The sequence below is a fragment of the Aotus nancymaae genome, unplaced genomic scaffold (assembly GCF_030222135.1).
Source record: "Aotus nancymaae isolate 86718 unplaced genomic scaffold, 86718_ANA_hifiasm-v0.15.2.pri h1tg000020l, whole genome shotgun sequence".
NCBI classification, from domain to species: Eukaryota; Metazoa; Chordata; class Mammalia; order Primates; family Aotidae; genus Aotus; species Aotus nancymaae.
In genome coordinates, this window is record NW_026988432.1 from 7,763,999 (window position 1) to 7,786,774 (window position 22,776).

The 22,776-nt window shown below is 43.5% G+C and overlaps 1 protein-coding gene across 2 annotated transcripts in view; it reads right to left on the reverse strand.

Moving 5' to 3' along the window:
• SOCS6 (suppressor of cytokine signaling 6) overlaps positions 1-22,776 on the reverse strand; it is a 90,440-nt gene that overhangs the window by 1,581 nt on the left and 66,083 nt on the right. The window lies entirely within an intron of this gene.

The window sequence follows — 22,776 nt, forward strand, 5'->3', positions numbered from 1 at the left end:
CGCAGGATGGTTGTACTAAACAAATCCACAGCCACTTCAAGGACTCAGATTCTCACCATCATTCTGTTGGGTCACTACCAGCTGTGTTTATTTTTTGGCCTGAAGACTCCTCCTCTCTCCCGACTCCCCCAGAACTGCCATGAGCCCGTTCCCCAGAGAGAATGTGATCATTATAGTAACAGCTGACCTAAACTCAGCAGGACTTATACTTGGGGGAAATAGGATCACTCTCCCTGAGAGCCTGGCCGTGGGTAGGAAAAAAGGCCCTGATCACACTGGAGTTCCAGTATAAAGGAAGAACTTCCTTGAAGGCAAGGAAGAAGAAAAGAAGGGCAGTGGCTTGTCCACAGTCAAAAGAAAGCCCCTTAAGGATTACTTCTCAGTCAGCATGGCACTGTGAAAAGTGCTCCTCTCAAGGGGTCCAGTAGAACTGTGTTCAAAACCCAAATCAGGCTGGGCACAGTGGTTCATGCCTGTAATCCCACTGCTTTGGGAGGCTGAGGCAGGAAATCCTTTGAGCCCAGACATTTGAGACCAGCCTGGGCAATATAGTGAGACCCCATGTCCACAAAAAAATAAAAAATTGCCAGGTGTGTTAGTCCGCAGCTCTAGTCCCAGCTACTTGGGAGGCTGAGGCAGGAGGATCACTTGAGCTTGGGAAGCTGAGGTATTGAAACTACCTTTGCAAAATTATGACTGAGACAGTAAAAGGGATCTAACTTAACTGACTCCATCTTGCTTCTAATCTCCAAGCTGTCCTTGTTCATTTCTGGGCGTAGGCTCAACTAACATTGGGAGAAACTTAGTAGTTAATAGTTTACACAGAGACGGTAACAGCCCTTCCCCAAAGCAGATCTCCTTCTTGCCTGAGGACTAGGTTATTTTGGAAGACTAACATTAGCCACAAAATTAGAAATGATGGTTTGGAGACTACAAGATTCTGATCCTCTCCAAACTGCTCCCAAGACCAGTGCTTGAGATATTTTGCAGACCCTATACTTGATGGATCAGCTGGGACCACCTAGATCAATAAACTGGCTCATCTGATCTTGTGGCCCCCACCCAGGAACTGACTCAGCACAAGAAGACAGCTCCAATTCCCTGTTTTTTCGTCTCTGACCAATCAGCACTCCTGGCTCACTGGCTTTCCCCCACCCACCAAGTTATCCTTAAAAACTCTGCTCCCCGAATGCTTGGGGAAACTGATTTGAGTAATAAAACTCCAGTCTCCCACACAGTCGGCTCTGGATGAATAACTCTTTGTCTATTGCAGTTCCCCTGTCTTGGTGAATCGGCTCTGTCTAGGCAGCGGGTAAGGTGAACACCTTGGGTGGTTAGAAATGCAGTGAGCCATGATCGTACCACTGCATTCCAGCCTGGGCAACAGAGTGAGACCCTGTCTTGAAAAAAAAAAAAAAATCCCAGATCAGCCACTTAATAAAAAGCCTCATTTTCCTCACATGCAAAGTAGGGATAACAATAACCACGTCACAGGTGCACATCAGGACTCACTAAGGAGCCAGCGTAACTGGCATCCACTGCCAGCTGATCATGTTGGGGCGTTGCCTGCAGCGAAGTGCTGTACGTGCATCAGCCCAGAGGCTCCCCACATCACGCAGGAGGTGGGTGCTTTGCTATTTTCATACTGCAGATAGCGATCCGAGGTTTGGAGAAGTAATACATGACTGGCTCAAGGTCACACAGAGCAAGGATAGAATTCATTCTGACTCCAGAGCCCATGCAACGTCCAGGAGCCCCCACTGTGCCACCTTTTGAACGCTCATCTGTCTGAACTGTAGGCAGGGCACTACCCTGGCCATCTAGGCTGGAGGTGTCTAAGCCATGAGAGAGAGACTGAAAGAGAAATGGCTGCACATCTGTCAAAGAGTAAATTCCATTTTAAAGCACTCACTGTGTGTGACAGCAGGTTGGACAGTTCCATGGGGACACAGAGGGCCCCAGACACACTCCTGCCCTCCTAGATCTTTGCTTAATTCCATGAGTGGCCATGGACAGATGGCATAAACAATTTTATTTCTAAAAAGCTGAAAACTAATATTGTCTGAGATTCATATTGTAAATAAATATCCTCATTTTTACAGAGAAATCCTGAGGCTCAAAGACATTCAGTGACCTGTTGCTTCATGCACAGGTGGTCAGTGTTGCCCAAGCCCAGGGCGAGCAGTCCAGGCAGCTGTCACATTTCCAACACGTCGCAAGCCTTGCCAAAGCATGCGCTCTGCTGTCTCCCTTCCATGCAGCAGGCCACGCGAGGCAGACGCGGATTTGTTCCAGCAGCTTCACCAGGGGAATAAACAGCAGGCATGGGCACACATTTAAAAACCTCAGGCTTGAGATCCTCTCTTTATCCAAAATCAAAAACCAATTCTTTTCTCTCCTTTCTTCCCTGGGGCAATCTCGGTGTCACCCGCCTGTCTGGGCCAGAGGATCGTACTTGAGTTTCCTGCGTTGCCAAGCCATTTGGTAACACGAAGAGCCGATGCCCCCTTTCCTCCCGTTGTATCTTTTTTTTTAGACAGTCTCGTTCTGTCGCCCAGGCTGGAGTGCAGTGGCACAATCTCGGCTCACTGCAACCTCCACCTCCCAGGCTCAAGGGATTCTACTGTCTCAGCCTCCCAAGAATCTGGGATTATAGGCACATGCCAGCACACCTGGCTAATTTTGTATTTTTAGTAGAGATGGGGTTTCACCACGTGGGCCAGGTTGGTCTGGAACTCCTGACCTCAAACCATCCACCCACCGCCTTGGCTTCTCAAAGTGCTGGGATTACAGGCATGAGCCGCCGTGCCCGGCCCCTCCTGTTGTACCCTGTTACCCCTAGTTGCTGCTAAGCTAGCTTGTCTGTTTCTTCCCTGCCCTGGCACTTGGAGTCCTACCTCCTGGCAGAAGCCTATTTTTCTTTGCTTATGTCTGCGCTTTTCTAAACGTAGACAAACTTTTATGTTTTATTTTCCTCCCTAGTGGTAAATAGTAGAATCTGGACAAGAACTCAACATTTCTATTTCAGATTACACACTCTTTCTCTATTACTATGAAGTTTCAGGATAGTTTACGTGGCTTTTGTAAGAAACAAAATCCCACTAACATTGACTGAGTACCAGGCCCTCTGCTAGGAGGCAGGGAAACTGCATACAGCTGCTCCAGCACTATACAACCTCGAGGGCAAGGCAGACACATAAGGAGGCGATCATAATAAATGATATTTTGGGAAAATCACAGAATTCTGTAGTGACTCCCAAGGTGTGCTCTAACCCCTCTGAGAATGAGGAAGGCTTAACCCAGAACAAAGAAAGCGTAGTTGATTTTTGGTGTTTGGGCAGATGCATTCCAAATAAAAGGAACATTATTGGTAAAAGAAGAAAGGGGAGAGCGAGCCCAGCATCTCTGGAGAGCTGTAAATATTCAGTCTGGCCAGGCGCGGTGGCTCACACCTGTAATCCCAACACTTTGGGAGACCAAGGTAGGCAGATCACTTGAGGTTAGGAGTTCGAGACCAGCCTGACCAACATGGAGAAACCCTGTCTCTAACTAAAAGCACAAAATCACCTGGGCATGATGGCACATGTCTGTAATCCCAGTTACTCAGGAGGCTGAAGCAGGAGAACCACTTGAACCCAGGAGGCGGAGGTTGCGGTGAGCCCAGATCATGGCCATCGCACTCCAGCCTGGGCAACAAGAGTGAAACTCCGTCTCAAAAAAAAAAAAAATTCAGTCTAACTGGGGTGTCAAGGCACTCAACAGAAGTGAGGATTGGAGGTTATGCTACTGACAAGGGGAATCTCTAAAAGGAGTTCAGAAAGATCTGAAAACAGACTCGAAGATTTATTCAACAAAAGGAGATTCGTGTCTGAAAATGATGAAGACGTGGACCCCGACTCCAAAGAGCTCATCACCTACTGGGAGAGACAGATATGTAAACAAATCATTACTGAACAATTTGTTCATTCTAAATATAGCACACACAAAGAGCTGGGGACAGTGAGGAGGAAGCCGTCAGCACTGCCTGCGGAGAAGAAAGGAGTGCTTTGTGTAGGTGACAACTGAGCAAGATGACAGATGAGTGGGCGGAAACCAGTCCTTGCAGAAGGGGTGGACCCGTGGGGCGGGACCAGGAAGGGCACCTCCAAGTCATTACCCAACAGTAAACGAATGTAACATTCGCCGTTCTCGTTAAATTTCAAGAATTTCTACTGCAACTCCTTTGCCTTAGGACTTTGTCCTCCTCCTGTTAGAGATAACGAATGTTAAACTGTAACCTACATGTCTCTTCTCAAGGATTTTGAATGTTTGTTTGTACAGAGAACACTCCATCTGGCACATCCCAGAAACAAAAGGGGCTTTTCAGCAAGATTTTCAGTGCAAGGAAGCCGTGCTCATTTCTATAGACTGCATTCTCGAAAGCTTTTCACCCTAACCACAAAATCAGTGGCAAGTAGGAGGGGCGGGGCTGCACCTGAGTGCGGCATTATGGTACCCATCCTGCTCTCCATACAAACAGACTCAAACATCAGTGTCTTAGTTACTGGGGTTAGAAAGTATCTATTTTTTTCCTTTGGCAGCATCAAACTTCACAAACAATTCCACTGAAAAGCATATTATACTTAATGTCTTCTACTTAAAGTCCAACAAATACATCAGTTAAGAGCAGAAAATTGTGGGATACAAGATTCTCAAATTTTCAGTAATATAGCTCAATATCAGTACACAAGTTAAGACCTTATGGGCTGAATGTTTGTGTCCACCCAAAATTCCTATGTTGAAGCCCTAACCCCCACTGTGATGGTACGAGGAGATGAAGCCTCTGGAAGATGATTAGGTCACGAGAGAGAGGCCCTTGTCGATGGGACTAGTGACCTTGTGAAAAGAACCCTAAAGAGCTCTCATGCGAGTGTACGACCAGCCAGCAAGCCAGACCCTCATCAGAACATGACATTGCTGCACCCCAGTCTCAGAATTCCAGCCTCCAAAATTGGAATAAATCTCCAAAACTGAGAAATAAATATCTATTGTTTACAAGCCACCCGATCTGTGGTACTTTATTATAGCAGCCAAAACTGACGAAGATATGAGGTCAAAAAAGGTGCTCTCCCTATTAACCGCACAACTCTGCCTGTGCTTCCAAAGAACTGTGGTTGAAATGGATTCAGCTTTACAACATCTGCAGAAGGCCAAGTTAGGTGCGGCAGTGGTGGTAGAAATGTTGGACTAGAGACTGTATTAAGGGGTTGAAAATAAAGGGATGAGCCATAATTTATTTGGGAAAATGCAAATAAAAGTAGTAGAAATAGAAATATTCATGAAAAGATAATATGGCATTTAATTTAAAAAGAGTGACTTGGTAATGATAAAAAACCATAAAAATTATAGTCATGAACCTTTGGGCACTAAATAGCATAGTGGTAAATATACATGATAAAAACTCTGGCCAGGCCTGGTGGCTCATGCCTATAATCCCAACACTTTGGGAGGCAGACAGATCACTTGAGACACGGAATTCGAGACCAGCGTGGCCAACATGGTGAAACCCCATCTCTACTAAAAATACAAAAATTAGCCGGGCGTGGTGACACACACCTACTTGGGAGGTTGAGGTGGGAGAATCACTTGAGTCTGGGAGGTGGAGGTTTCAGTGAGCTGAGATCATGCCACTGTACTCCAGCCTGGGCAACAGAGTAAAACCCTGTCTTGAAAAAAAAAAAAAAAAACAACTCTAAGAATACACAGATAATTTAGCGTAACTGCAATCACTGCAAACTGGTAGTTCTTACTTTGAGCAATTTTGTCCTCCCATGAGACATTGGCAACAACTGGAGACATTTTTGGTCATCACAAATTGGACAGGGTGGAGGAAGGTGCCACTGGCATCCGGTGAGTAGAAGCCAGGGATGCTGCTAAACACCTGCAATGCCAGGACAGCCCCCACAGAGAGACATGCACTGCAAAATGCCAGCAGTGCCAAAAAGACCTGGCCTCCTACAGCACTGTATTACATACTTCTCTCAAACTGACAGTCAAGTAGACTCTAAGTACATATTTGTCTGTGTGTGTGTATACATCTATATATATATTTGAATATATATTTATGTGTGTGTGTATAGATACATATATACGAAGCTGGACTTAGTGTATAAAGATAACTTTCACCTTGCCCAATATATTATTATATTATGTAGATATCTATAAACATCTGTACATATACACACACATAAATATATATTCAAATATATATGAAGTTGGACTTGGTATACAAAGATAACTTTTTTTTTTTTGAGACGGAGTCTTGCACTGTCACCCGGCTGGAGTGCAATGGCATGATCTCAGCTCACTGCAAGCTTCGACTCCCATATTCAAGTGATTCTCCTGCATCAACCTCCTGAGTAGCTGGGATTATGGGCACGCACCATCCCACTCGGCTAATTTTTTGTATTTTTAGTAGAGACGGGGTTTCACTATGTTAGCCAGGCTGGTCTCGAACCCTGATCCACCTGCCTTGGCCTCCCAAAGTGCTGGGATTACAGGCGTGAGTCACCGTGCGTGGTCCTACAAAGATAACTTTCTATTCTGCAAAAGATATTTATCAGTTAAAACTCTTACTATTATATTTAAGCTTGAAAGCATGTTTTAACTTAAAGTTTATTGTAAGTCAAACACAACTTTATATCGATCCGCATAAATTAACTAAAAGTTCCTTTATTTCTTGAATATTATCAAATTTGATCTTTTTAAGTAAGGTGAAATGCCTATCTTTTAAGGATAAGGCATTATCCTTAAAACTTTTAAAGGAGAAAACCTAATGAGATATAGGTTCCCATTTCTCAAGACCTGGCATTGTGGAATCTGAACTAGTGCAGGGATCGTGGAATCTGTCAGGAGTTGGCCAAGTTCTGATAGAAGCAGAGGGAAAGGGGGAAATTCAAAGGGTGTAAGCCCTGCTGTCACATGGAGCTGTGGTTAGAAAGGGGACAGTCATTTAACTGGGAGACCATCCTAATTATTATTATTATTATTATTATTCTTTTGAGACGGAGTTTTGCTCTTGTGTCCAGGCTGGAGTGCAATGGCGTGATCTTGGTTTACGGTAACCTCCACCTCCCGGGTTCAAGTGATTCTCCTGCCTCAGCCTCCTGAGCAGCTGGGATTACAGGCATGCGATACCACACCCAGCTAATTGTTTATATTTTTGGTAGAGATGGGGTTTCTCCACGTTGGTAGCCTCCAGACCTCAGGTAATCCACTCGCCTCGGCCTCCCAAAGTGCTGGAATTACAGGCATAAGCCACCACACCCAGGCTTGGAGACCATCCTAATTCTTAAACACTATCTGTTCTCCCCAGAATCGGGCTAACAGAGGCCACAACGGCTATTCCCTGGATAAGGTGCCATTAACATTTACATTCAGCTAAACACTTCCAAAGAGCACTGATGCCCAGACGCACATGCACTCAGGGGGCCCTGAGGACTGGAGAACGAAGGCTGGATTGCTATGGACATCTGATTGCTGCGGCCTGAATGTCTGAATTTCAGTCCTTCCCATACTGAAATCCTAACCCCCACGGTGATGGTATTGGGAGGTGGACCTTTGGGAGGTAATTAGGTCACAGGGGTCAAGGCTTTGCGAATGGGCTTAGTGACCCTGTTATAACAGAGCCCCCAGAGAGTTCCCTGCTTGCACCACATGAGGTTATAATGAGAAGGTACCATCTACGAACCAGGAAGCAGGTCCTCACCAGTCACCGGATCTGCCTTGATCTTGGACTTCCCAGCTTCCAGCACTGGGAAAAGTAAGTTTTTGTTGTTGTAAACCTTCCAGTTTGTGGTACTTTGTGACAGCAGCCTAGTAAACTAACACACATGGTGAAATCAATTCACCTCCAAGCTGACCCCGCTTGGTCATTCCTTATCCTGAATGGGATCTCTGGTTTTCTCCAGTCAAATTTGAGGTTTTTCTCACTCAGAAGCATTTCATCATGCATCTTCCAGGTTATAACTTAATTGACAGGTATAGATGTATTTTTACTAACAAAGTTGCTAACTTTGTAGAAGGTCTGGTATAACATTTTTGGGCTGAAGGTTTTTGGCTCAAATTCTTCTGGTTTTACCAGTTATCAGCTGTGTGATCACACCTGACTTTTTAAGCTTCTTGCTCCTTGGTTTCCTCATCTGTGAAACAAGAATAGTAACAATGCCTTCCCAAAGGGAAGGAGACAAGTGAAAGGGGACACACAGTCCACAAAGTGGCGCGGTGGTTCTTCCGGCCCTGTGGCCTGTTGACGTCACTCCAGGGCTCTGGTGGCTACGGAGAATCCTCTGTGAGAGGGAGGACGTCTGCAGGAATAACTTTTCTTTTGAGCTATTTTGACATTAGGACCTTATTCCAGGCTGCCTCATTTACCAAACACATAAAAGATAAGGAACGAAGCAGTAGAAGAGGCTTCACTGCGAAGATGCGTCAGCGGCACTGGGCAGTACGTTGCAGGCTAGTTACCAGAGCTGTCCCAGATACGAAGTACGGAAGTTAAAAAAGAAACAAATAAATGAACAAATGAAAAGGAGTAGGTATGGTGGGGAGGGAGGGAGAGGAAATGCACAGATCATGCCCTTTGGGAAGAGAAAATAAAAGAGGAATAAGTTTTCTTTTATCAACGAAATCTAAATGATATGTTCAAGACCACAGTAACCAGTCTAAGTGTTTCCATTCTCCAAACACGCAGATGGACACTGGAGCCAGAGGGTGGAGACGGAAGTAAGTGTGTTTTTCTGTGTAGTTGTTAATGTTTTTCCCGTTGATCATCAGTACAAATGCCCACAACCTTAGGAGAGTTAGGATCAGGCCCAAAGTACATTTTCTTGGTTAATCATTATCCAGGACCATTTAAACAGGCCATTAAGCTCTAACCTAACAAGCAGCCACCTATGTGCTTGGGTATCTGTGCTGTTTCCTTTGCATTTCCTTAAATTTATATTGTTAAGTCTATTTGATGGTTGGATTTTTTTTTTTTTTTTTTTTACCTAAAAACAGTCTTTATTAAAATATTTTTATTAAAAAACATAGTGGCAAAATTTCAAATTATTTCAAAACGTTTCATGCTCTACTTCTCTGTTCCCAGCTCCGTTCCAGTCACCTCAAAGAGATTCAATATGACTTCACATTTGTTAGATAGAAGAGCCCTTTCAGTTACTGTCCCTCTGGGCCAAATGCTAAAGTCACCACTTCCAGGAACTGGTCACCTCCTAGTGAAGCGGCTACCTTGTCTGGGGTTCATACCCTGGGGTTCGTCATTGCATGACAGGAAAATTTAGGACATGGACACACACAAGGAGTTTAGGAGCAAAGGTTTAATGGGCAGAAGAGAAAGAAAAACAGCTCTCTGCATAAAGAAGGGAATCTCGGCCGGGCGCGGTGACTCAAGCCTGTAATCCCAGCACTTTGGGAGGCCGAGGCGGGTGGATCACGAGGTCAATAGATCGAGACCGTCCTGGTCAACATGGTGAAACCCCGTCTCTACTAATACAAAAAATTAGCTGGGCACTGTGGCACGTGCCTGTAATCCCAGCTACTCAGGAGGCTGAGGCAGGAGAATTGCTGAACCCAGGAGGCGGAGGTTGCGGTGAGCCGAGATCGCGCCATTGCACTCCAGCCTGGGTAACAAGAGCGAAACTCCGTCTCAAAAAAGAAAAAAAAAGAAGGGAATCTCCCAGCGGGAAGGACCAGCGGGTGGATGCTGAATTTTATAGTCAGGTTTGAAGAGGCCATGTCTGATGTACACAGGGCTGACAGATTGGTTTGATCAGGTATGACAGTTAGATAGCATTCAGGGAAGACCGGTGGCCACACCCTAATTTTATTATGCAAATGCCCCTTCCTGTCGATCGGTGCCATCTCATCTGCTCTTTACTGCACATGTGACTGACAGAAGGGAGGATGGCGCCGCCATGTTGAACATGTCTAGTCCCCGGTTCCTGCGGCCATTCACGTGTCTATGTCTGCAGCTCGAGTTTACAGGCTGCTCTTTGTTAAAAAATGATCTGGGGCTGCTTTTCATGAAAAGCAAACGCCTTACCGAGGACTCCCAGACCTTTGTTATCTGCCTAAGTGATTTCTTCTTAACTCCTGTGTCATTAGCAAGGATAATCTCAGTGAAGCAAAGAGGAAACAGGAATACGCCGCCGAGTGACGACTTGCAGTAAGATGCGAGCAAAGTTTAACCAAATGGAAAAGCCGAATCATTGGTTACCTGAGGTTATCATTGGCACTTGGTTAACTGGATAATTAACAGTGGAGATCAGTTCTTTTCATTTATCCAATTAGCCAAGTGCCAAGCAGGTTTTCATAAAATTATGTTGAATTATTCTGAAGGGTACAGAATTGTACTCTCTAGTAGAAATTTTCTTAGATGCCTAGGCTTACAATCAATTTAGACTAAAACTAACTTTTTTTTGACTTGCCCTTTATTTAATTCAGCATCTAAATAAGATGTACATTTGCTACTTAAGAAATATCAGAGGCCGGACGCGGTGGCTCACACCTGTAATCCCAGCACTTTGGGAGGCCAAGGTGGGTGGATCACCTGAGGTCAGACGTTTTGAGACCAGCCTGACCATGTGGTGAAACCCTGTCGCTACTAAAAATACAAAAATTAGCCGGGCATGGTGGCACATGCCTATAATCCCAGCTGCTCAGGAGGCTGAGGCAGCTGGTTAGTTTTAAGAGTCATATAAATGCAAGTTTGCATTTTGCTTTTTTCATTTGAAATCATAACAAACATTTTCACAAATATGCACAGATATAAGTTTTACCTCTTGTGTAATGGTGACTTATTTCTCTACTAGATATTTTGGTTACTCCTGAGGTTTTGCTATTGCACATGGGGCTATAATTATTAAAATATCTCCATGCTTACAGAACAGAAATATTTGTTGTTTGGTTTTGTTTTGATTTGTTTTGAGATGGAGTCTTGTCTTGCTATTGCCCAAGCTGGAGTGCAGTGGTGTGATCTTGGCTCACTGCAACCTGTGCCTCCCAAGTTCAAGTAATTCTCTTGCCTCATCCTCCCTAGTAGCTGGAATTACAGATGCATGCCACCACACCACTTGGTTTTTGTATTTTTAGTAGAGACAGGGTTTCACCATGTTGGCTGGGCTGGCCTGAAACTCCTGCCTCAGCTTCCCAAAGTGCTGGAATTACAGGTGCATGCCACCACACCACTTGGTTTTTGTACTTTTAGTAGAGACAGGGTTTCACCATGTTGGCCGGGCTGGCCTGAAACTCCTGCCTCAGCCTCCCAAAGTGCTGGAATTACAGGCATGAGCCACCATGCCTGGCCAGAATAGAAACGTTTAACCAGAGATTAACCTTTTTACAAAGTTGCCACTCCAGTAAGAGTGTGTGTGTGTGTGTGTGTGTGTGTGTGTGTGTGATATTACTTTAGAAAAACTTTAATATCCCTTCCATCCTTAAATTCCATGATTCCCTCCATCACCAGAAAAACCTCAAGTGATCTCACTTAGGTGCCAATCAGACAACTGATGTTCAAACCAGAGATATTTACAACAGAATTGGTCAAATCTAATCAGGGATAGCAAGGATTTCAGGATCATGAAGACAAAATCAGGTGCACAAGCTGCTCTTGCTATCAAAAAAGACTCCCACCCCCCAAAAAAAACACCTCTGCTAGGCATTTAAGACAAAACATCCTAGATGATGAACTAAGCCTCATAGGCCCAATACTGATCTGCACTATCTCTGGGCAAAATAGGACATTTTGAAAAGGCCATATTGATTGTTTCTCTCCAGTGAATCAGAAAGGAAGAGAAAAACCCCAGTATCAGATGGAATTTAGGGTTCCAAAGCTTCAAGGTAGATGAGTACATACACAAAACTTCTTCTGGACATGATTAGACACTCTGAGATTACGCTTCTGGTGGCCCAAACAGTGCTGGGTTTGAATCTACCAGGAGGCAAAAACCAGGCTGTTTGTTCTACTGAGCAACTGTCTTCTTCTAAGGAAGCTATAAATAATAAAAGATATAATTTGTAGAATCCCATTATATTATCATGTCACTTCAATTCATTTAATCCTCACAATTACCCATTCAGGGAATTTGTTAACCTATTTTTTGCAACATCCATCTACACTCATCATGTTGACAACGAATTAAATTCATCTTCTCTGAGAAACCTGCCTTCTGTCCGAATTCGGGAGGAAAAAGGAAAATGAAGAAAACTCATACTTGTCCATACTGTGACTTGCAGGGAACCACAAGTAATCCACCAAAGAAATGAAGCCAGATAGAGTAAAAAATTTTCTAGATAAACCACGTGTCACGTGACCAGACTGGTGATTTACAAAGATGAGGCTGGATGTAACACGGAATAAACTAGAGAGGAGGAGGAACTGTTAAGAGCAGCTATCTTCTCTGTTCTCTCCATTCAAATCTAGTTTCTGTTAAAACACACGCTCTGAATGAAGAGATCTCCCCAAACAGGCTTCATGTGAGCAACATGGCTGTTTATTCACCCAGGTGTGGGTGGGCTGAGTCCAAAAAGAGAGTCAGTCGTGGGGAGAGATAGGAGTTGGTTTTACAGGTTTGGGGTAGGCAGTGGAAAGTTACAGAAGTTACAGTTTAGGGTGTTTTTTGCAAGCTGGGACGGGGTCATAGGTTTGCAAGCTAAAAGGGTGTCCCAGGGTGTGGAGTCACAAAGTTGACCAAGGTCAGTTACAAAGTCCAATGGCCTTGTCAGTTGAGGCCGGAATAAGAAACAATAGAAGAATGTCTCAGGTTAGGTAGGTGCTGCAGGAGTTGAGCATTCTTCCTTTTTTCATGATCTTCCAGCTACTTCAGGTTTTCTGATTCCAGAAGGCCCTCCAGAGGTGTGCATGCGGGTCACCAGGGTCGCCATAGCATCAGTGGTGCCGTCAGTCAGCCTAAAACACCTTACAGTTTCTTATTGCACAATGACCCCAGGCTATTTGTATTCCCCACCTGAATTTCATACTTAACATATCAAGAAGCAAGCTTGTCATCATCCTCAGAAAATCCTTTGTCCCTTGGACTTCCTAATCTGTGTCAGTAGCCACATAGATCATGTTCTTAGTCACAGAGGCTCAAAACCTCAAAGTAGCTGTTGGCTCTTGGCTCTTCCTGCTTCATCCTCTTTCAGTCTCTCGTCAAAGCCTGGCTGTCTGTTCTTTCATAATAAGGTTCTTTATCTCAACTCCTACTGTTACCAAAACTTCTCTAAGTTTTAAACAAATTTGAAGGGGTGGCTGCTTCTATATAATGACTCTGGAAGTCAGAAAGAGGCAATTATTGCAGAGAACTCCAAAATAGACCCAGAGCCCACAACCCGGCCTTCTCCTTTGCACAGCCTCCTCCTTTGCTCATCTGAGTCTGCATTTTGCCTGATGTTTATTTTAACTGACTCTGTAAGAGGACAAGGGGAGAACAGGGAAGAAAAATGAGAGGAAAAAAATTAGAAAAACCCCCTTGTAAATTGACTGGCACCAAATTGATCCTGGAACATTCTGTCTGAAGCAGGATACTTTGTCTCCATTAGTGCTTTTGTGTAACAGAAATTGAGGGTTTTTTTTAAGTAATTTTATTTTTAGTGTTTACAATGTGTTTGGCATTGTTCTAAGTTTGTTATATGTTAACTCATTAATCCTCAAAAACCCCTATAAGGAAGGCATTGTTACTATTCTTATTTCACACATGAGGAAACCAGGGAGCAAGAAGCTTAAAAAGTCAGGTGTGATCACACAGCTGATAACTGATGAAACCAGAAGAATTTGAGCCAAAAAGCTTCAGTCCAACTCCTGTGCCCAGCACCCAACTACCAGTCTCTTGCACTAGTTCCTAAAATTTACATGACTCTCTTCCAGCCTCCTATATTCCTTATTAAATCAAGTTTAGTCTAAAGCTGCCTCCTTATGTATTTTAAGTTTGGCCTAAAGGTTTTTCTGTACAACACAAACTATAACAAGTGGAGGTGTAAACTGACTATAACCTACTCTTGTGCCAATCACTGAGTTTTGGCAAATCAAATGTGGCCAACTGTTCAAACCATCTTCAAACAAGGCAAACACCAACCTGTAATCAATCCCACTGTTTTCTGTTCCTCACTTCCATCTTCTGTATGTCACTTTCCTTTTTCTGTCCATAATTCTTTTGCCACGTGGTTGTGCTGGAGTCTGAGCCTAACCTGGCTCCAAAGGCTGCCCGATTCACAAATGGTTCTTTGCTCAATTCTGTTAAATTTAATTTCTTCTCTTTTTGAGATGGAGTTTTGCTCTTGTTGCCCAGGCTAGAGTGCAGTGGCACAATCTTGGCTCACCAAAACCTCTGCCTCCCAGATTCAAGTGACTCACCTGTCTCAGCCTCCTGAGTAGCTAGGATTATAGGCATGTGCTACCATGCCTGGCTAATTTTGTATTTTCAGTAGAGACGGGGTTTCTCCATGTTGGCCAGGCTAGTCTCAAACTCCTGACCTTAGGTGACCCTCCCGCCTTGGCCTCCCAAAGTGCTGCTATTACAGGCTTGAGCCACTGTGCCCAACCTGGCTGAAGCTTTTCTTTTAACATTCTCCATATCCCCTACTTCTGGGCTCCCTTGTCCACCTGCTCCACATCCAGACATCATTCAGAAGTGATGACTCACTCTCTCTTTGACCATCTGAACTCCCATAGCAATTTATCTCTTAGGATACTTCTTACTTTCAGTCTGGTATTACCTACTCCTATCCTCCAGGTGTTTCTAAGTGCTCCCAGGAAAGGACTCATTTGTATTTACAATGGAGCCTATTGTCAGCAGCTCCCTCAGGCAAGGCCCTGCACCCTAAAGCAGGACTGCTTGGCTCAGGGGTTCCCTGCTCTGTCCCCAAGTGGCTGCATCAAAGTGGTGAGAAGTAGCACCTCCCCTGTCGGGTCGCTACTTGCAGGGGTCTGTCTTGCAGACTTTGACTTAGTGATGGATGAATACAGCACACTGACACACAGTTATGCTTTGCCAGTTCAACTGAGTGTGACTGGGCAGCTTAAAGGCACCTTGGAGAGTGCTGTAGACAGTTGCAGCCACTGGCTTTCCTTAGCCAGTGAGACTCGCATTTATTTAGTAAAGTTTAATTGACAAAGGTTTGAGTTAATACTACTAGAGGTTGAAAGATTAAAGGACAGGTTCTGATGCTTAAAGCAAACACTATTAGTGGATAATATCTTTGGTCAACCTCCCCCAGAGAGGACTATCTGGCTCAAAGTTTAGTTTTAAGGCTACATGAATAAACAAGTTAGTTAGGTAAACTCCCCCAGATACCTTAGCTATTTGCTTTACTTATTAACTAAATGTAAGGGGGATTTAGGCTGCCTTCAGCTGAAACTTCTACTGAAACTACGAAAAAACCTTTAGGCCTTCCAAAAGGGTTTGAGACTATGTTTTATAACGTTCTCTACTATTTTTCCCTTAATATTTCTGCCACCACCCTGAGTGAATTCCCACACTCCCTTTCGATCCATTCATCCAGGGGCCAACTCTGTACCACTTGCTACTCTGGCCCTGGGGATACATTTGTGATCACAACCAGAAGAAAATTCCTACCTGAAGAACTTTCTATTTTTTTTAATTTCTTTTATTTTTTAAAAAATAAAAAATAAAAAAACAAACCCTTGTGTCGAGGGCTGACTTTCAATAGATCGCAGCAAGGGAGCTGCTCTGCTACGTACGAAACCCTGACCCAGAAGCAGGTAATCTACGAATGGTTTAGCGCCAGGTTTCTCATGAACGTGTGTTGCGTGATGGGCGAGGGGGTGGCCACCTTTCCACCGCACCCCGTTTCCCAGGACAAGGGGCACTCTGCACCGGACCCCATTCCTGGCACACGGTGGGACACGCCCCATGCGGGGTGGAGCGGCCTGCCGGTGGGGACGGCGGGGGAAGAACTTTCATTTAGTAAAGAGTCAGGTATAAATATAGGAATAAAGAAAATATATCCTGTGTTAAAAGACATAAGGGCTATGGAGAGTAGTAAACTAGGGTAAGAAGATGGAAATGCCTTTGGGGGTAGGGGGAGTTGCAATTTTGAGTGGCCAGGGTGGACCTCTCTGAGAAGGTATTATTTGAGCAAGAGCAGCAGGAAGTGAGAGAGCTGGCCAAGTGGATATGCTCCAGGGACTGGGAAGAGCTGATGCCAAGCCCTGTGAGGGAGCCCGTGTGTGTGGTGGAGGCCAGGGACACAGGGAGAGTGGAGAACAGGTATGGTCATGCATTCCCTGTAAGAACTGATGCTCTAAGTTAACTAGGTAGTCATTGTTGGGTTTCAAGCACAAGAGTAACAGGACCTGACCTAAGTTTTAAAAGGAATCCCAGCACTTTGGGAGGCTGAGGAGGGTGGATCACTTAAGGCCAGGAGTTCAAGACCAGCCCAGCCGACATGGGTTTCAACCCTGTCTCTACTAAAAATACAAAAATCAGCTAGGTCTGGTGGTGGGCACCTGTAGTACCATCTACTCAGGAGGCTGAGGCACGAGAATCGCTTGAACCTGGGAGGCGGAGTTTGCAGTGAGCTGAAGTCATGCCATTGAACTCCAGCCTGGGTGACAGCATGAGATACTGTCTCCCAAAAAAATAAATCAATCAATAAAAGGATGACTTTTCAGGTAGCAGTGCAATACCACTTGCAGTGTGTGCTCATGAATGTGACATAAGACCCATCAACTAGTTGCAGGTTTTTCTCCAGCCATGGCCAACTGTAAATGTGTAGGTAGAAGTAAGGTGGAGGTTTGGATTTATTAAGACAGAACAAAGAACGGAGAGGAGTAAGGACTTTGAGGGTGTAAGATCCTGCAGAGCACTCAGAGAATGTTTTTTGGACCTCAGTGTGGGCTGTTAGGGAAATAATTCTTCTCACTTGTTTTTTGATTCCTTTTTTCACCCTAGACCCAGACAAGTACCTTGACCCAGAGATGAAGTCTATCAAATTTCAAAGTGGTACTCAGAATCTCAATCTTCCTCTAATGACTACATTTTGTTGCAGATAACATGCTTAATTTCCCTTACAAGACTGCAAGTTTTAAAGAGAAGAAGAGCTCATTCTTATTCATCTGTTTCCTCTCAGCAGAGGGTCTCTCTACATTGGAATCACTAGGAAGCTTTTACAAATCATGATGTCTGGGGTCCACCCCTAGAGAATTGGCCATAAGTGCACCCGGGCGTACTGAGCTCTTAAGAAACCTCAGATGATGCAGAGGGTACCAAGGATGCAAGCCTTGAGACTATATTATAAAGCACTGTCTCACAAATAGAAGGCACTTAACAAATAATTGTTGGGAAATATTAAGGAATGGGCCTGGGAAACAGATAACGTCTCAGCTAGCCTCCTGAACGCAGGTATGTTTTTCTCCAGTAAGTCATCTTAGACACTCCCTTCTGCAAAACTAAGCTTCTTGGAATTCAAATTAAAACTTCTGCCTCAAAAACTTTCTGCATTTCTTTATCATCTGCAATAGTGGCTCCCACACTTTGGTCCACAGGCTGGACCATCTAAATAACTTTATGGCAAATTCTAGGGCTTCAAGTCTCACTGACTTTCTGGTGTGGTCATTGAGAAGCCCAGAAATCTGCATTCCTATCAAGCTCCTTTCAGGATCCTCATATATCCTACTAGGGTGAGAATTCTCAGTCTACAAGATAAAATCCAATCTCCTTCCCCACGTAAGGTCTTTTAGGCCAACTGACCATGCCATGGATGGCATGGTAACCTCTGTGACCTAGACACACTCTCCAGATGAGCTCCTGGAACTAGAAAGTCTGAAGTAACTGGAAGACCACAAAAAGGGGAAGAATGATCAACTCCTACATCGCCTAATTAACTTTGAGATATTCTTCTATTGCTCCTTATTCCTACCTCAACTGATAAGGTAACTGGACTTTGTAACTGACCGTGGTCAATCTCGTGACTCCAGACCCTACAACCCCCTCCAAGCTTGCAAAAACCACCCTCAACTGTAACTTCTATAACTTTCCACTGCCCACTCCAAACCTATAAAACCAACTCCTATCCCACCGCCCTCCGCTGACTCTCTTTTTGGACTCAGCCCATCTGCACCCATGTGAATAATCAGTCATATTGCTCACACAAAGTCTGTTTGGGGGTCTCTTCATTCAGACCATGCGTTTAACACCCCAGTTGTCAAATTTCTCCACCATCCAAACCCTAGTTGTCAAATTTCTCCGCCGTACATTCCTATTTGACTTACAATCCCTTTTATTTCTGTATTCCAACCCAAATCTGCTGCAGGAAAGGAAATTAACCCAGTGTTCATTACGGTGCCTCTACTTCCTAATTTTGTTCATGCTGTGCCTTCACCTCAGCTGACTCTTCATCCCTCTATGCCTGTCCCAAACTCATTCATTTTCCTGGACCTGGCGCAAATCCTACTACCTCCTCCACAAAGCCTTCCAGTTTATTACAGCACAGTGATGTAACCCGTCTTTGCCTAACCAAAGCATCACTTACTGGCGTAATTACTGCCTTTGATTTAACTTGTTATGAAATCATGTGTTGTGCATCTAATGAAGCTATTGGCTTCTATAAGGTGGGGGTAATTCTTCCATACCCCTTTGTATCCTAACTATACTAAGACAATGAATGGATGAAGGAGTCTATAGCATGTACAAAAATTTCCTTAGCATTTCTTCAAGTTTTTTTCTAATTGTCACAATTGAATTATCATAAGATGACTTCAAATGCCTTTTAGGAAAGGCATAGCTATCATAAAATGAAGCAGTGATGACGAGTTGTGTTTTGTTTGTTGTGTTTTTAATGTCTCCCTTGCAATAACCACTATGTATGAAGTACTACAGAGAAGCTAACACACCTTAGCTATTGCAATAACAATTTTTTTAAAAACAGTAACTGTGCATTGGGTCACAAATGCTTTCTGCAGCTTTTATTTTATATTCTCCTTGAGAAGTACTAGTAATTTTACATATTTTATTGCCACTTATGGCTAATTACACTTTCTGGTTCCTATAATCCAAAGAATGTTGCTAATATTTTTCATTTCTGATTCTATGAAAATTTTAAAAGAATTTTAGATTCTTATTGACCTAATAGCTTCACAGTTCTCCACTGTAATAATAAACCCTCGTTTAGGGGCTGAGCAGGATTTAGAAGTGTCTAACTTTTTAGTTATGATAGAAAGAAAACACCCAATTTAAAGGCTTTTAGTGTCATAATGGGAAAAACACACTACACATCACTATTTACCTAGTGGCTACTAGGGGACCAAATCTCTATTTTATAAGAAGAATTCTGGAGGAAGTTTTTATTGTATTAAAGGCTACTATGTACAAGATGCTGTACAGATTTCTATTTTAGTTTGTTACAAAGGCAGTATTTACAATCTATTACACATTATTACCTATGTCGATAAAAAGAGTCGAACTCTGTAAAATGCTTGAAGAGATTTATTCTGAGCCAAATACAAGTGACCATGGCCCATGACACAGCCCTTAGCAGGTCCTGAGAACATGTGCCCAAGGTGGTTAGGGTGCAGCTTGGTTTTATACACTTTAGGGATGCATGAGACATCAATCCAGTACATTTGGGAAATACACTGGCTTGGTCCAGAAAGGCAGAACAATTTGAGGGGAGGGGAGGCTTCCAGGCTATAGGTAAGTTTAATAAACATTTTCTGGTTGATAGTTGGTTGAGGCTGGGATCAATAGAAAGGAAAAGTTCAGGTTAAGATTGTGGAGATAGGCCGTGGGTGGTGGCTCACATATGTAAACCCAGCATGTTGGGAGGCTGAGGTGGGCAGATCACTTGAGGTCAGGCGTTCGAGACCAGCCTGGCCAACTGGTGAAACCCTGTTTCTACTAAATATTCAAAAATTAGCCGGGCGTGGTGGTGCATGCCTATAATCCCAGCTACTCAGGAGGCTGAGGCAGGAGAATCGCTTGAATCCAGGAGGCAGAGATTGCAGTGAGCTTAGATCACACCATTGCACTCCAGCCTGGGCAACAGAGTGAGGCTCTGTTTCAAAAAAAAAAAAATGTGGCGATCAACCTTCTTTTGACATCTCACAGTGGCTGCTCTTAGACAATAGATGACAAATGTTTCCTAATCAGACCTTTAAAAAGTGTTAGACTCCCATTTCTTCAGGATTTGGAGGGCCTGGAAGAAAAAGATCTAGCTATGTTAACAGAGATTCTTTACAGATGCAAATTTTCTTTCACAAAAGATGGCTTTGCAGGGCCATTTCAAAGCAAGGCAAAGAAACATGTTTTGGGATAAGATACCTTCATTTTCTTTTTTGTCATGTAATGTTATGCCAGAGTCAGATTGGAAAGTAAAATCATGATATATACAGTTAAATAAAACCCATCGGATGAGAATTTATAGTTTGGAGGGCATAACTCTCCAGACCCCTTAAATAGAAATTTGGGCAAGTTAAAAAAATCAGAGTTTACTACTCATCTATAAACTTCATGAAAACGGAAGTCATAATTTTCTTGCTGAGTGTGTTATCTTATGCAGTGCTTCACCCAGGGCCTGGTCATAGTAGGTATGCGCTGAACATTGGTTGGCTCGCTGATTGTTAGGCATCAGTGGGTAAGAGCCAGAGAAGAGACGGACAAGGAAGGGACACAAGAGTGGAGACTGTGATCATCTCAGGTCCAGTTACTTGCATTTTACGGGCAACCAATTACAAACTGGCTTGGCTATGGCAGCTGGAATATACTTATATCTTTGTGTGAACTTTGAAAGCAGAATATTACATGTAAATTGAGGAATCTGGATTCTAAGTACTTACTAATTAGCTACACAATGAAGAACACTCTGTGTGTGTGTATACGTGCATGTGTGTGTGTGCATGCGTACGTGTGTGTGTGTTTGTGTGAGAGAGAAATCACTAGTCACAGAGTACTATCTTTGCTGAATATAAACAAGTTTGGGGTGTGAAAGGTGAGCCCAGATATCGGTTTAAAGCAAAGAAAGAGAAACAAATGGGTAGCCAACTTGTTCTGCACACGAAAGAAAGAGGCACGTGGATAAGTGGAAGAGAAGGCCGCCAGAGAAAGGAAGAGAGAGGAAAGCCTAGCCGACAAGAGAAGGCTGGAGGGAGCTTCCTGTGAACAATTCCAAACAGCAGGAAGGCTGAAAGCCTTTGGAAAGAATGTCTACTATTCAGCTTTAATCCCCGTGCTTTGCTGTGGCATAAGCCTCCCCACTGCACCCCTAAACCTTCAGTGGTCTGCTGCAAAGAAATTGGCCTGCCTTGGGTCAGGTACTCGAAAAGAAATGAACTACCAAATGCAGGAAGATGGGGTCAGAAGATAAAGCAAAGAATAGAGACGGGATAAGTGTTATAGGTGGGGTGGTAGAAAAAGAAGAGAACAGCCAAGGCATTGAAAAATGAGTCGTCAAAGTAAAACGAGCCACAATTAGGTGAGCAGGACCTGTGAGGCAGAGCAGTCTCGATTATGTAAACATTCAGGATTTGGCAGAAAACTTGGCCTTTTAATAAATTGGGTTAGGGAATCTCAGCTTATTTCATCAACATCTGGAAGGCAGAGTGACCTCAAATGCCATCTGGGTTCCAATTCTTTAGCTTCCCCCTCAAATGCCTGGTTGCTGAGGATGTTCCAAGTGCCAACCCTCAGAGCCCTGATTTTAGAAATAAAAGGCCAGTATTTCTCATGGATATCATGAGACATAAATATTTAAGAGGGAGGTTTTTGTGATTTTATGGAATGTTTTCAAGGTCTTTGCAATTCTGAACAAATGCTTTCTGCTCATTTTATAACCAGTTTGTTAGTGAACAAAATAGAAGGACTTCTCTGGAGTTTTAGATCTTTCTCTTACAATTCTCAGTACCCTAATGTTTCATTCGTTTATTTAATAAGTACACATTTAACATCCACTGTGGACTGGAAATTGTTCTAGATATGAGTAGTGAGCAGAAAACAGTACTTGCTGAAAGGGAGCTTAAGTCCAGAGCAATAGTTCCAGAACTTAACTTCTCATCAGAATTGTCGCAGTTTTACAAAAGGGAAACTCCCAAGAATCCATGGGGATCTACTCTACCAAGAATCTCCCTTCTATCCCTATACCTTTTGATGTTTCACTAAGCAAGAGTACATAGGTTGAGGAATGAAAACAGAGCAGATGATGGAAATTGAATGGGAAGAATGCCATGACCACTTTCCTGGAGTTGTGATTCCAGCACATCATCTGAGGATTGGCTGAGTTCAGGCTAGATCTTCTCAAAATCCTGCCCATTAACTACACTGAGATAGTGCTGCATACCCAAAGGATGGCCTAATGAACATGATGGATAATAACGAGTATTGGCAAAGATGTGGAGAAGTTGGATACCTCAAACATTGGTGGTGGGAATGCAAAATAGTGTAGCTACTTTGGAAAACAGTCTAGCAGTTCCTCAATAAGTTAAATATGCAGTTATCATATGACCAACAATTCCACTCACAGTATACACCTAAGAAAAATTAACACATGTCCACACAAAACGTTGTATATTAACGTTCATATCAGCATTATTCATAACAAGCAAAAAGAGGAAACAAGCATCCATCAACTGTTGAATCAGTCAACAAAGCATTGTATATCCACACAATGGAATATTCAGCCATAAACAGGTACTGATAGATGTTATAACATGAATGAACCTTGAAATATTAAGTAAAAGGATGTCACAAAAGCCCACATATTAATGATTCCACTTACATGGAATGTCCA